Below are 16,382 nucleotides of genomic sequence, written 5' to 3'. Positions count from 1 at the left end.
TTAATGTATCAAGCCCCCAGAAGAGAACATGCAAATAACTTGGCTGGACACCAATCATCACCAAATGTTAAGAAGTATTTGTGCACCTGAAAGTAGTTGCCTTTTTTCCACAATCCAAACTACATGACTTCAGTTCATTTGTACTTTAATTTTTAAATCTTTTGCATGTTGTTTTTTTTTAAATCTTTTTTTGAACTTGTGGGAGCCCACCCAACCTTTCAGGCAATGAGAGCAGAAGTTTCAAACATGTTACAGTTAGTTTTGATGCAGAATGTTTTCTGTTCATGATCTCGTTGAAAAACTCAAAAATCAATTCATTGCTCTGTCAAAAAAAGAAATTCTAAGACACTGAAGCATGCCACTCACAAACAGTAAGAGGAGAGAAGACGCACACACCTCCTATGACTTGATGAGCATATTTTGATTAATAGGGGTGAAAATCAACTGCAGTCTGCAAGGAGCCATTTGACTCTCCTAACACTTTCAGTGCACATGTCACATAGAGAGTGCTCAGCTCTCAGTGCTTATTGGAGCCCTCGTCTGGGCTATTGATCCAGCAGACCACAGCTAAATTAATTTATTCTTCTAATCAAGCTTTAATTAATAGCAGGACACTGGTAAGACCCCCATTAAAGGTCACGGTCATTACTCACAGCCACAGCATATAGCAGGCCAATAATCAAAACATGGTTGAAGCTTCCTTGTCTCATATTTAGGGTATGATTTGCTTAAAAAAGAAAGTCTAAGTGATAGATTTCCTTTGAAAAGTTTCAGAAAAGAATTTAAAACCTGAGATAAGAACAAAGGAATACCATGTACAACCACACATGCAGTCATTTACAAACACAGGCAGATTATAAGAACGAGTGTAAATGAAAGTAAATGAGAGCAGAATGCAAGTTGTTGGGAAAAACAAACAGGGAAAAGGTGGCAATTTGAAAGCTAGAGTGTATGCCATACCGCATTCAGCAGATCATAAATGTCTAATGACGCTGCTCAGAATGATTATGCGAGAAGTTGATATTGGAACTGAAGCTGTAACCATCAGTGAGCAGGAAGTAAATACTCAGATGCAAAGAGGCTGAAAAAGAAGCAGCCTCCAAGACGAGCCTTTGGTCCTGTGTGTGTGTGTGTGTATGGTGAACGAGGATGAGAGAAGAGGGAACTTAACAATTAGTGTCCATAATGAGATCAGGGTTATCAGACGGCTTGCTGGTCACGGATGATAAAAAGAACACTAATTCAGTTTGTCTCTTCCTTTCTTCCGCTGGCCCTCGCTGCATGCAAAGAGATGGAGCGAGAGAAAGAGGGAGGGTGGGGAAATGTCCACATTATGAATAACTCCTATCAGACATGTACTAAATTATCTCAGCCAAGTAATTTCATTGCTGACATTAGTTAGAACAACAGCAAGCTAAAGAGAGCAGAAGCCACGATAGTAATCTCCTTGCCAGTCAGAAGCAGTTGGTCTCATTTTATTCAGCTGCATCCTGTTTTTCCTCCTATTCTTTCTTCGCCTATAAATACCTCAAACCCACCCTGCTGCACCACAGTTGGAGTTAAATGAGTATGAACAGCCCTGACTAGTCCAGAGACGAATGAGTGGCAACACAGAGGGAGGAAGCCCAGAGATGGATAGAGATGAAGACAGAAGAAGGAACCCACAAACACTCTTGTCTATAGAGCTTTATGAGACAAACGACCTCAGTCCAGCTGTCTGGGAGCTACAGAAACCCAACATTCAAGAATGCAGACATAAAGTAACTAATCAGCAGCATGCATGCAGACACACTCACGCAAACAAGCAGAGGCGTAGTGATTTGTTCAGTCTTAAAACTGCTTCAAATTCAGGAGTAAATCCAAGATTTCAGTTGGGTGTATTTCCTATTTCAGAGTTTGCCGTAATGCCCTGCACCCACAACCTCATTCTCATCAATGCAACTCATCAATAGAGCCTAATCATTAAGACTGATTAGGAGACATCTCAGTGTGAAAGGACCCCCACACAAGCCATCTATCACTAACACACTGGGCACTCACTCAGATGCACACGTTTACAGACATGTGCACACACAAACACACGCACACAGAGGCTTCATCCATCATGCCTCATGGCTGGTCTATCTGAGATCTCAGTGATTAGTTGTCCTGCCTGGCTGAATTATGATGTTAATAAGTCACTATTAGTTGCCTGGTCCACACCCACTTCACATAAGTAAGAAGGAGCATATGAACACACTTGCGTACACACACACACGCTGGCCTCAATCAGCCAGTTTGAATTTGGTTTAAACGTCATTTATTAAACAAAGTGAATTAAAAACACTGATCTTTTTATTGCAAAATTATTTATTTTGAAAAAATTAAAAAAATCTTGAGTTGATACACCTGATGTTTAAGATAGCAGTCATGTTTAGAATCTCACCAGATTGAATTAATTGTTTTTTTTTATAATACCTGATGTGTTCTTGTCATTTGTTGTGTGTTGGTTTAATACGTTCTCTCTGCAATGACAGAAATAGACGTAACAGCAGAGTCTGTTGGGTGCCTAAGCTCTGTGAGGGTTAGTCAAACATCATTGCATGCCTGTATTTAGTTTGTTACTCTGAGATAAATTTGTTTTATTTTGTGATCAGCAAAATTTTGAAGCCTTTTATATTTTGTTAATGCCAATTTCTTACTTCTGTTTTTTTTCAAATTAACAGCTAAGCCTTACCGTTTAAAAAAGGTTGCCTTCCAGAGAGGGACCCTAACAAACAAACAAACCCACTCACTCATCTTCTGTACCCACTTCTTTCTAACCAGGGTCACTTGTGTCCCCTTTATTTCAGCAGTCATTGTATCATCAATGACTGTTAACTAAAGAAAAGAAAAAAAAAGAAAAAAACTGGATAATGAAATGACCTATAAAACAGACCTATAAAATAGATTTTGTTTTTCATTAAAAAAATATGATTCTACTGATATAATGCCAAATGAGTTACCACTAATTCCCATGCATCCTTTTAGTTATTTGGAAAGGTAGTACTTAAATTTAATAAATACATAAAATTAATTACCAAGATATTATTGTAAAGATGCATCCCAGAATTGCTGACAACAAAAGCCCAAAAAGATGTACTAGATGTGCAAGCAAGACAAATCAAGAATACTGAGACTGATTTTGGCCCACTTTAAAAGCCATACCTTTGAAGAATAAATATCTTGCTTCCTCAACTGCAAATATTTTGTGCTACGAGAAACCACCACTACTAGTCTCATCACAGAAAACAAACCAATGCAGACCAAGAACCTCTTGTGGCTTTGTTCAAACCTGTCATGACTCTATGACAAAAACAAAATGCACAGTTTTAAACAAGAAACAAGTCTACCAGAATTTAGGTTGATAAATAAACTGGAGCATGTCTTCAAAATAAACTAAACTTCAACAGACAAAACGGACCCAGCCAAACAGAAAGATTGCCATTTGAATATCGGAGCATCGTGAAAATAGAAATTGTTGATTTACCCTCCAATGACTTAAAAACAGTAATCAGCTCTAGTGTTAGTAATAACAAAATGAGTGCATGCACTGTTATTATACTCAAAATTAATAGAATACATGAGTACACATGTCCAGCATTCTTCGAGTGACACAAAGGGTATCATTCAGTATTGACTTTGACATGACATGTTTTACCAGGCAAACACAACAGCCTGACATATTTTTTCTCTGAAACATTCATTTTTATTCATGGAGTCCGAAACTATATCTAAATCAGAAGCATTTTTAAAATGTGTCAAAGTAATTACATCCTTTTTTACCATCATTTCATCTGTTTACTCCTGATCTTAAGTGAAGACATTTTTGTAAAAATAAAGTAACATCCTGGGTTTTTTGCCAGTACTCGTCATGAGTTTGAGAAAACGTGCAAAATTGATAGCATGAAGCGTAAAACTGTTAAATTTCACAGGTGCAGACTGATGGGTCTATGCCTAAACAATTTCTTGTCAATGCATGTCAGGCAATGCGCCTTCAACAATCTGTTTGCGCAAAAAGCTTTACAATCTTAAAATTAAGACATCTTCAAGGGTGAAAGTACAATTTTTTTAGTTGCCCAAAACAAATTGATGCTCTCAAAGCCATGGCTTTAAGATGTTTCTCATTACCTGTGTGCAGCAACTTTGAAACAAAATCTTGTCCACAGATTTTCCAAGTTTTGTTAAAATTAACTAAATGAAAAGTTTCTAATAAAGTATTTTTGCTATGTTTTTAATAAATCCAAAACTTAAAACCTACCTGTCATGTTTTCATTTTTTTCTTTCGTTGTTGGCAGCTTAATTCATGCAGTTAGTTTTTCTCCCTCTCTGTCTGTTTGTAATTTGGAGTCTTCATGACCACAACCATTGAACAAAGAGACTACTGTAAAGCCATTAAACTCAGACTAAAAGGATCTCCAATTAAAATCCAACAGGTTCTAGTCTTTCAAAGCCATTACTCTAACTGCATGTAACTGTGTTAACTGAGGTAACTGAGACATTCCAACCTGATATTAAAAAAAAACCTTCCAGACTGTTAGATCTTTCATTTATTTTTTTATTCAGATTTATTACTGCCTAAAAGGTCATCTGTGTAATCTGATAGAGAATGATGGTGCCTACTTAACAGTTGTTCTAATGTGTAATGAATGTTAATGTGAAGCTTGGCTATTGTTTTCTGCATTGTGTAGCTTAGCAGGTAGTTGCTCTTGTTAATAGTGTTGTCGTATCAGCTTGTAACAACTGATTGAAGAAACAGAAATAATAATTAAAAAAAAAAAAACAACCATTGAAATTTAAAGTTTTGTTTGATATTTCTTTGATAACATTTATTTTGCAAATATTCCTAGTATTAGGCACCATATTGCTTCTAATACTGGGAGCATGGTGAATTATTAATCAACAACAAAAAGCTAGATGAAAGACAAAAAAAATACAAATTTTTGTTGTTTTTTTGTTGTATTTTTTAAGGTTTATTTAAAAGGTTCCTTTTTTCAGAACAGTTTGTCTTTATCATTCACAGGGATTATTTCTGGATTAACAAACACCACTTGAGCTTATTGCAACATATTGCTTTTTAAGTAAAGTTTAATATCAACGCTTTGCCATACCCAGGGGTTATTACTGAATAAAGAAGTGAATGAAACATTACTTGGCCAATGTGTCATGTTGGGTGTTGCTGGAAGCAAAATCCAGACAGTGTTTTTAGGGGACCATCTGCTCTTGACTCCCACCATAATGACCAGTTTATGAAAACTGTCCTGAAATCTGGCTCCGTGTGTGCAGCAGCAAACAATGTGTTGGCTGCCATCTGGGAACCATCAGGTCTGCACAGATCAGATTGTTTCCAACACAAAGTTGGTTCTTCAAACATCAGTGCAACCTAGAAGAAACATTAATGAAAACTGTTGTTTTCAGATTTCAGATTTAAAGTTCCAAATGTTGGGTCATTTGGGCATCTTTCCCATTTGACATCAGATACTTTTATTTTCTGCCCCACTCTTTTTCTCTCCCACACAAACACCAACTCTCTTGGGAAGGTTTCCACTTGGCGAAGCATGAATGCATTTGAGTTTGAGCAAGGTGTGAAGTCTAAACTGTAAAGATTGGGTGAAATGGGAAAAAAGCATGCGTCACCTCATTATGATTTGATTCAGCAAGGTAAGTTCATATGAAAAAGTCACGCACCCAAAAAGAAAAGTAGACGGAGACGGACTTTCTCTGTGTGCCGAAGCATGAGGAGATAGACAAGAAGCCGCTTCCGTTTCTCTCCTGCAGACAGACACGGCTTAAGTCAAGGCATGGCAGGGTCGAGCGTTTTCTTCTCTTCTGTAACTTCATTAAAGAAATATAAAATGGCAGGCCATTAGGGCAAACGCATTCCCCTGCCTTTTATTGAGAGATGCTTTCAGAACAAAATCTAATTCTCCAAAAATTGCAGAGCTTTCAAAGACTCATAAGCTCACTCACATGGACACACACACTTCTGCAGTCTTCCAAATCTGACTCTGAGCTCATTGAAGACAGTGGGAGCTGAGAAAGGGAGGCACAATTCCACCCAGAGATAAAATGACTCTTCTATCACAGCCATCTGGCCACGCTGCCCTCTAATTAAACAATGAAAGGAGAGAATGAGGGAGGAAAAAGAGGCCCACTGTTTGCAAAACAGACTCATCTGAAACATTTTTCCATCTTTGTCCTTTAGGTGCATCCATTTTTGAGTTGGCTTCAATCTCTTCATTTTCTGTGTGTGGTTATTAGCATTGATTTACAGCTTTTTTAGCTAATTCCTCACTCCCTTCAAAGCATCCTTTAATCATATCCTCCTCACCAGCCCATCCGTTGTGGAGCATTTTCCAAAGTGACTTTTTACAGGACGACGCTTTGTTGGCTTCGTCTGACTGATTTAGATGTAATTCTATTCCCTGTGCTGTCACACACAGATGGAATTATTAAGCACTGAAACATTAAATTTACACTCAAGTGCACACCTGCGTGTTTTACCGACGTGTCATAACTGCATACACATTCTCCGCTGTTTGCACACTGCGTAGTCGCTTGCGCACATCTATTATTGAAACTATAAGCACTTACTGAGCAGTTCTCTCACTCTGAAGCGTGTAACACCGTTCCACAGCTCACAAGAAACAGCGGTACATTTCAACTCATATAAATGTGTTTGAATATGTTTCAATTAAGCAACATCAAATTGAGCCTAATCTGATTAATTTGCCATCATGCACACCATTCAGTATGTAGCACAAGTAGACATGAGCGAGCAAAGATAACGCTCTGGAGCAAAGAATCCAGATCAGTGTCATATACATCGTGATGAGACCTTTTAACTGCACCGTATTTGGCACGCACGCTTTTCACAGTATTAATGTCACATTCATAATTGCACACATGTGAGTCATGTTAAAATCCAAACAGCTGGACATAGATTAACATGGGGATTAGGAAACATCGCTCCCCCTTTGTGTGCTATATCATCAGCTTAGCCCCTTTTCCCTAGTGGTCAACAGCTCACAGTGGCCATAAACACTCTGCTCTATTAGTTTCACTGGATCTAACCTCAACCTTTAGCTTTAACCTCAATCCGGCCAACTATTAGCTTTAGTATTTGAGTGCTGCTGCCAGACAAAGACACACTCCTTTGTGTCAAAAGATGTAAAGGAGGTCAAGAGCACACCAAAATCGTTCACCACAAGTTGATAGAAAACCACTACTGTGGCCGGACAATACAATGACAGTAACAAGCAGGTATTTATAATAAGGAATGAGATCTGTAGGGAAATTATTCAGTCAACAACAGTTCAGCTGGACTTGTGTGCTTTTTTTTTTCCTCTTCCCCAACACATGTGTCCATCATAAGGACCTGGAGGACAGTTTAAAAAAAATATTTTATAAATACAGTGGATGTCAGCTTCTCAGGGACAAAAAACAAGGACAGCCACTCTCACAAAACATGACAACACAACCAAGCAGCAAAGAACGACAAGGGATCTTGAGCATCTTCTTTGTCTGGTGGTTTTTAACCCATGCAGACTAAAGAATGCGACAGACTTTAGCTGCATTTACCGATCTTTACGCTACCAAAAATGCTGAAATAAATGCACATAGAGATTATTTTGCATCTGTTATTCCATAAAATAAAATGTTGTCTAAATGATTTAGGAAGAAAATAGATAACAATAAAGTTTCTGTTTGAACACAAAAAAATTATTTTCTCTGATTCCTTTCCTTGCCAGACAGAGAATCTTCTATTATAAGTTGTATATTGATTAATTTCTTTCAAATGTTCCCAAACATAAACCCTCTGATCAACAATTGCTGATATGTGATATTTATTAATAAAGGAGTAACCAGGTAAATCTACAGTTTGAATTTTAAATTTAATTCTGAAATAAAACCTGACTAGTTAAGCAGATAAATTATTGTGGAGGGTTTCTTGTGGGCTTTTTTGTTTGGCTTTTACCTAACAGCCATAATGTAGTATTAAAATGATGCCTCACCGAACAATTGTTCTCTTTAACAGTGGTGACAGGACTCTTTTTTTTAAAGCGACTTCGTTTTAAAGGTTAATCTTGAAAAGGTTTATATGTTGCTCTGAAAAGCTTCTCCACTTCTGCTGATGGAGAAACCAGGTTATTTTTAGGCTGAATTCAAGAAAGTTAAATAACTAGATGTCATGTGAGCAAAATCAAAAATCCACAATCCAGTGATCACCAGAATGGTCAGCTCTTGTTACTTGGTGGAGGTCCAGGTGTGGCTCAGAGGTGGGGGCCCTCATTAGTCGTTATTTTTCAGGTGTAAATGGGTCTCTATAGTCTCCAGGGCAAACATGTCAAAATAGGATCCTATACAAGACACAGGAAACATCTCATACCCCACCTCTGTTAAGAGAATGTTTCTCCATTTTGACAGACATGACTTCCATGACTCTTCTGTCAAAGCATTATTTCTGTCTGTCCAGCGTGTAATTTTACTGTTTTCCAAAGAGTCTTCACTGTCCTTCAGGTGCTGAGTCCTGGCCTGATGTTGTGGCTAAGACACACTTGAAAAAGGAAGGACAAAGTTTTTTCTCCATCACTCTTTCCTGGGCTCAGTCCTGTAAGTTCTCCAGTAACAGTCAGTTTGTACTGGGGTTGCCACAGTTATTAGTCTGAAAACCATAAGGTATGTTACGCCATTTAACAGAATTGCGGGGAAATTAATTTTTTACATTCACTGCAGCATTTGCTTGCATGTGTTTACATAGAAAGTGTCTAACATGTGTCATGTTACATTACTCCAGGCTTGGCATAAACCAACTGAAAGGTTTTTCTTCAGTGTACTAGCAAATTAAAAACACGATTTTTCCGAATTTTCTGTTTTTTGTTGTTTTGTAACACAAATCATATATTGAATCAAAGCAAAAATGAAGATTTAAACTGCATTGTGAAGAAACTGAATTGCTAGTTTGTACGTATGGTTTCTGCCTGGTGCAGTAACAATCTGATTTCTCCTCCCTCATCAAGTGAGCGCTAGGAGTCAAACTACCGGTCCATGTGAGCGCATCTCTTTTACACCTGAATGTTCCGATTCTCTCCTTCTTTGATCTGAACAGAGCAGTCCAAGAAGAGTAGGAAACTGACTTTTGCATTTTTCCTAGTGAACTTGATGCATCTCTTTTCTCAAATGTCATCAGTGTCATCAATTCCTGGTTTTGATTTTAGTCCATATATCATCCACGCATGTGAACCAATGTTTCTACTTCTACTATATAAAGATTGGCCACTATGAGGGGGGCACTAGTAATCCCATGACATCAGTTGTGTGTGTGGCTGCAGAATTTCCCTAAAATCTGGAAGTAGGTGTTGTTCTGCCCAGCAGATCACACATGTGTTCTAGCTTCATTTTGGTTCTTCCAGGCAGGATCAACCCGGATAAATGAGAATCTTCAGAGGCAGATTTTGTTTTAGATGTTAGCACAGACCAAAGACAGACTAAATACTGTGTGGTTACATACAGAAATCTGTGATCATAGCATCTGATGACTGAAAGCAACCTCATACAGAGAAATAGCATTAGCATTGATGGGAAGTGTGTAGAATGGCTAATCCAGCAAGACAGACTCAGGGATATGAGATTCGAAATTTTTATTAAAAACTCAAAAGAGATGAACAAGAGCACACAGCAGCAGCTAAAGGTACGCCTCTCCCATGGTTGAGATGTGGTTGACATCAAACTCAGATGACAAGAGTAAAGCTGGCAGCTGCTAGCAGACGTCCCTGTGTTTCTAAAGAGTGGCGGAACAGAGTTTAGGAAGCTTCGAAGACTCTGTAGTCCAGAAGAACTGAGGTACAGTTTGAAAACAAAAGTTCTTCTGTAATGTGTAACAGTCAGGATTTGTCTGAGAAGAGGACAAGAAGAGAAGAAAAATCAAGGACGAGACTTAAAAAAAAAAAACTGCTGGAACTTGCAGTTAAGATAACTCAAACTGGAAATTTATTTGGCTGAGACTTAATCGTGCAGGACAAAGGTGAACAATCGGTGGATGGAAATACAACAAGACCGAAAAGAAGGGCAAGGAGCTAAAAAAAAGGTTCAGGATCTGGCGCTCAGACTTCACTTACAGTGAAGAGGCAAGTCTTTTGGCTTCCACAATGAAGCTCCTTTGAAAATATTAAAAGATATTGTTAAAGAAATAGTTGACCATAACAAGGTCATATAAAAGCAGGTCCCAATTTATCAAATTTTAAAATTCTGCTGAAGAATTTAACATAGTGAGAGTCTGGTTTCAGAAAATTTTGGATAGATTATAAATGTATGGCAATTGTTTTATGTACATCATCTTTTATTTCACATTTAGTCTTAATATGTCCAGATGGTTACAGAGTCGTATTAAGCATTTTCAAACTGTCAGGATTGTTTTCTCATCTATCCCCCATTGTATCTGGAAAGGCAAGAATTTGGGGATGCTCTCCCTTAAAGACAGCAAGCAGAAGACTTTGGCCGAATCCAAATTCTTCCCTACCCCCACAGCTTCTCCCTACCCCTCCAAATGTGAGGGCATTTGGAGGGGTAGCGCTGTGCCGAAATAGTTTTTCTAAGGGCTGACCCTTAAAAAGGGCTCGGCATCCCTCCGCCTCGAGGGTGTTCCTCATCGTACTGTGCCGCGGAGGAAGAGCGCTTTCCTCAAGTGGGTGTGCTCTGATGCAGAGAAGTTTACATTTGAAGGTAAGTAATGACTGTTTGTTTTAGTGTTTTTTCAAAGCTATAAAACTGATGTTTTTATGTATTTCCAAGTGCTAGCAGCTCTACGCTAACGTAGCTGATCCGCAACTATTGATGACATCATCAAGTGGGAGTAATGTCCGAATTCAAAGACAATATTTTTCCATAACTCTCCATTTGGAGGGCTAAATATGGGGGTGGGGAGAAGCTGTAAGGGTAGAGGAGGAATTAGGATTTGGCCTTTACACCCCACTCCGATCATCTTTTGATCTATTTTTAAAGTGTTCCCAGTGGTCTTTTAATCATGATTATGCTGTTTTTAGGCAAAATTAAAAAAAAACTCAAGTCATTTATTAGAACATAGTTTCTGCAGAGAGTTCATCAGAAATTGCGGCTGGGACTTTTGGCGTGGAGTGGGCCTTACCTCATTACCCATCACCCCTTTGTGTAACGGTTTCAGTTCCTTTGTGTTTTGTTCCTGGGTTTCCTGTTTTATTTTGTAGTATTTCCTGTTTTGTTGTTGTTTTGAGTTTTACCTTGCCCCATCAGTCCTGAGTGTTTCCACCTGTGTCTTGTTGCCTTGTATGTATTTAAGTCCTGTCTTTCCCTTCCTCCTGTGCTGGTCCATATTGTATTCTGGTCTTCCCCTGTTTCGAGCGTTTCTAGTGTTTCGAGTTTTGCCTGCCTGTTGCAGTGGTTTTGTTTTTGTAGTTTCGAGTTTATGTTATTAAACCCTATTCCCTGCATCCTCCTGCCTCCTCTCCTCTCTGCGCCTGGGTACGTCCCCTATTCCCCCGTGACACTTTAACACTCCCCCCCTCTATTTAATGAGTGAGTCTTTAAAACGGAGTGAATGGGGCAAGCAAGACATGCATAACCATCCGTTTATATGAATATCTTTATGTATCTTTACATGTTCCTATTTATGTTGCAGCTCGTGATGAATGTGCTTCACCCTGGAAATGTGCATCATACTTTCAGATAATAGCACATAAAAAGATGATTGGAAAGTACCAACTCTAAAAATACTAGCAGGTCACATCACGGTGGATATCAGTTCACACTGACACAAGTTCCCAATTATCATGATCTAACAAGTACCAGTATCTATATTTAGAGACGAGAACTGTGAAAAGGCATTTGAATTGTTCGAAAACAGGAATTGTTCTGTCACGTGGCAAGCTCTGCATTGGGGACAGATGAGGGCTGAACCGCATTCTTGTCAACCTGCTGCTCTGGATCTCAACACCGGGTCACACGTCTGCCTCCACCTCGTGAGCGCTCTGCCTGTCCTCCTCACTGGCTCTTTCTCAGTCTTTGGATGCAAGAGACTCCTGTTCAGTAGCATGTTAATCCGCTCTGGATATTAATTACAGTCTCCATTAACATTTAATAAATACTTCCCAGGTGGGCTTGCTGCTGAGTGAACGGAGAGTATTATCAAATATTAGGCCTTTAATTGTCCTTTCACTCCAATGAATGGCTTTTTAATTAGCGTGCAGTTATCATCCCGCTACTAACCACAGGGCCAGGCCAATCAGCACACGCAGCTGTGCCAGTTCTGCTGACTGAGGGCATTTTAATGGACTAAAGCAGGCACATTGTTGCAGAAAGGAGTACTTCATGCTGTGGGCGTGCTGGCTGCAGTCGGCACAAAATGACTGTCTAGCCTTGGTGGTCCATGGAGCCTGAACCTAAGCATTTTATTAATAAGAATGTGACATCATAGGAAAGAGGAGTCTAAAGGATGCAGCCATTCTAGACAAATACAGACACAAGAACTATGGCAGATTTTCTATTTGAACAGCACGTGCACTGCCTTCCTTCTATTATTAAGCCCACACAGTACAGGAACATGTTTAAACAGAGACATCTGACTCTATCTGCATATTTTTCCAAATTATTACAGCCTAGTCTTCATCCTGTGTGATAAGCACTGAATAATTGCTGTTGCCTTGGAAAGATAACAGAACCTCCTGTCAGGTAATCTTTTTAAAATCTAGTTACATGTGCAACAGGCTGAAAACAACAACTTCCTGCATTAGGGTAGAGGGAAAAGGAAAGAGAACTCACAGTTATTGCAGTTTAATCTATTTCATCAATGTGTTTCCAGAAACCAGAGTAAATACCAGACGAAAAAGCAAAAAGAATCGCTTTTGGGGGGAAAAAATGCAATCTCCATATTTAGAAATGCCTCGACTTTGACATTTATTTTGAAGTTTTTGTAGCAAGAAATATCAAGTTCTGCTGGTTAGGACTTTCTTGATATGGCATTAAAAATGGTTCTTATAGTAAAATCCTCAAAAAACGTAAGTTGCAACTCAATAAATTTTAAGTAGTGAGTTGATTGATTTCGATGAATTTATCAAAACCCACAAAAAATTAAAAAATTTACTTCAATGAGTTTTTTTTACAGCTGTCTGCTGAACAAAATATTTTTACATGAGAAGAACCATCACAAGAAAGCTCAAAATTATATAAGTAGATTTACATTTTTGGGTATTCAAGAGAACATCAGGTCTCTTAACGTCCCACTCCAATTATCTTTTGAATTATTTTAAATGCTATTCCACTGTTCTTTTAACTAACATTATGTCCTTTTAATCAAAATCAAAAACCCTGGGTCGTTTTCTAGGACATAGTTTCTGGAGAGCGGCAGTAGTTCTTTAGAAATTTGCCTCTGAGTTGTGGGTGGGAATGTTGGCAAGGAGCAGTAAGCCTGCCCCCACTTACCATCATGCCTTTGTTTAAACTCCCCTTCGCTAGCTTACAGCCCTTCAAAACCTCAACCTAACATTAACGGTGCAACAAAAATTTGGAGCAAAATTGAAGCAATTCAGTCATACATTTTCGAGCCGAAACCAGCCAAGATAAGACATAGGCGTACATGGTTCTGTTTGTCTAAAAGTGGATGCAGCAGTAAGGAGTGAAGGTGAGGTTTGTGGCCTGCTTATTGTAGCTTTCATGTCACATCTCTTATTCCAACTGAATTTTTGTCAATTCCTGACTCACAACAATTTATATAAAGAAATACAGGGAATGCACTCAGAAATGTAGTTTTAAGCTTAATTTTCTTTATATATTTCTTCCATCACGAGAAAAATGCCACAACAAGATGTTAAAAAAACCTATAAAACAATTTTTATAAAATCAGTCACTTGTTCAGTCACTGTTTTGCAAAAATAACCCTTCCCAAACTAGATTTTCTTTCACAAAGGAATTGTTTTTTTTCGTATTAAGTCATCATTCATGACTTAAAGTTTGTCTTTATCCATGTACAGCTAAAAAAAGGAGGTTGTGCTCATTAAAATACATTTATTTCATTTTCTGGACATACTGCAGGTCCATATGATCGAGAATAAACTTGTCTGACATCTAGTCTGACCTAAAAAATGTCCACACTTTTCAAAGAAATACAGTAAGAAAGCATCTCTTTTCCATTCATGTTTAATTTAAAATACTTTGGTAAGTATTGACAATAAAAACTTTCAATATAGTAGCATGTCTGCACTGAAATAAATATTTTGGGGCATGAAAACCAACATGATTGATTCCACATTACAGCACCCAGGACTTTTATGTAGTTTTCCAAATACATTTTTTTCCTAAAAAAAAGCTTTTGAGGTGATGTTTAGCTTGTATTATATTTTAAAGAGACTTCTAATGTTACAAGCTTTTAATGACTGAAAAAACTGTTCAATTGACAGAAATTAGATGCACTTAAAGAACTTGTTTGTTAACAGCATACATACATAGAGACACCGTAAATCTGTCTTAGATACCAGTCATCCTGTTTTCAAATTCCACATCCTGGAAAAGCATTTTCACTGGACTTCATTACAAAAAAACATTTGCTGTTTTTCCGGGTTGTTATAATATGGCTGAGGGCTCTCTGTTTGCTATGAATTGCTACCTGCTATGTTATGCAGTATAACTGTATATATTTTTAAAGATAACTATTGTTGGAAAGAAGTGCAACATTCTGTTTTGCTGCACTAAACAGGATTTCCAAAATGCTGACATTAAACCTCAAATGTTTTGAAAATCTGAATGAATCTAAGCCATTTTAGAAAAAGGATAACTTAAAAACAACACGACGATGCTCTGGACAGATAGATTTAGGTGGTTTATCTTTGAGTGATTTCTTTTTTTTTTTCTTTATGCTCTAATAAAACCACGACAATCCTAAAGATATCGGTTGTAATTGTTCTTTTCCACCAGATAATAACAATAAACTCTCTGTGATATATTTCAGATAATAAAATCATTTTTTTCAGCATATCAGTCTTCTTTTATTGAGACTGTCTCTGCATCATCTTATGGGCAAAACAGACATTCTGCTAGTTTAGAGAGTCTTATCTTTATCTTCTTTATTCACATAAAAAAAATATTTTCTTGAGTGAAAAGCTGATAAGAGAAAGGCGTTTTAAAACGATAAGAGCTCCCTCTAGCGGGCAACATGCGCATCAACTTGGTACCTCATAACCTCAAGCCAATCCCCTCAGAGCACACAGAGCAGTGGCTTCATTGAATTATAGCACGTATTAAACTCTGACACCAGCTGACACCTGCTTCTGCAGGTGATTTCACTTGTAATGATCTCATAAAGTTGGAGCATCGTTCTGCAAACTAACTCAATTTTGCCGCTTTTTATGCTGTGCTTTTCACCTTTTCCCCAATCCCCTCTTTGACCTCCGTCCTTAAACTTTCCTCCTGTCCATCTTACAATTGTGTTACAGCTACAAACACACACACACTGCCCACTGCACTCAACCAATTCCTCCAGCAGCTCATTTGTAGCCCTAATGGAACCTGATAAATGTACCTCTTCTGTCACGCAGACACACAGCCTTTGATATGTTTCAGCGTGTTAAAGGGAGGAAAACGCCTTTCTCATTTGCCATCTTTCTCTCTGTTAAGCTGCTATGGGACACGCACCTAAATAATTTACTCTTCTATTAGCATTAATGGATCCATCAATTACATTATCCTCCTCTGCAGTCCTTCACCCACAAGGAATAAAAGTCGTATTTATTTTTGAGCCGTATAATAAAACTTTGAATGACACGTTAATGCAATCTTCTTATCCATAAAAATAAGTAAAATAACATCTTAGCCTTAGAAAATGCTTCATCTAGCACCTTAGTGTTGACACTTTCCTCCAACAGACTGCTTTTGGCTCTGCTGTGAATTTGCCCCCTCCTCTCTCAATCTCCCCCAGTGTCCTTTTCTTTGTCTGCCTCCCCCTCTGTTCCACTGCCCTGCTGGGACGCTTTATCCACCCTCACTCTGGTCTTTCATATATAATGGATGCTAAACAAACAGACTGGTCGGACTACTCAGATGCATGCTGTCCCCACGCTGCAGATTTAGGGGGGGGCACGTCTCTGAGGTGTTCCTGTGCAGCCCGGTCGAGTCCCACTCAGCTGTGTCGCATACAAACTGTTCATGAAGGGGAGAAAAGGTTCAATGTCACACTATGATCTGAGTTGGATCTCCCGGGTGACGAAGTCACACGAGTGAAGAGGCAAGTTTTGTTACAAGACCCTCTCCGATGGAAATGTTGTTTTTGGTGTTTTTAACATGTTCTTGTGTCATTTTTCTGATGATGGAGCACATATTGAAGGAAATTTCTTTCTGAGTAT

The sequence above is a fragment of the Oryzias latipes genome, chromosome 7 (genome assembly GCF_002234675.1).
Source record: "Oryzias latipes chromosome 7, ASM223467v1".
NCBI lineage: Eukaryota > Metazoa > Chordata > Actinopteri > Beloniformes > Adrianichthyidae > Oryzias > Oryzias latipes.
Note: the sequence above shows the minus strand (reverse complement) of the source record.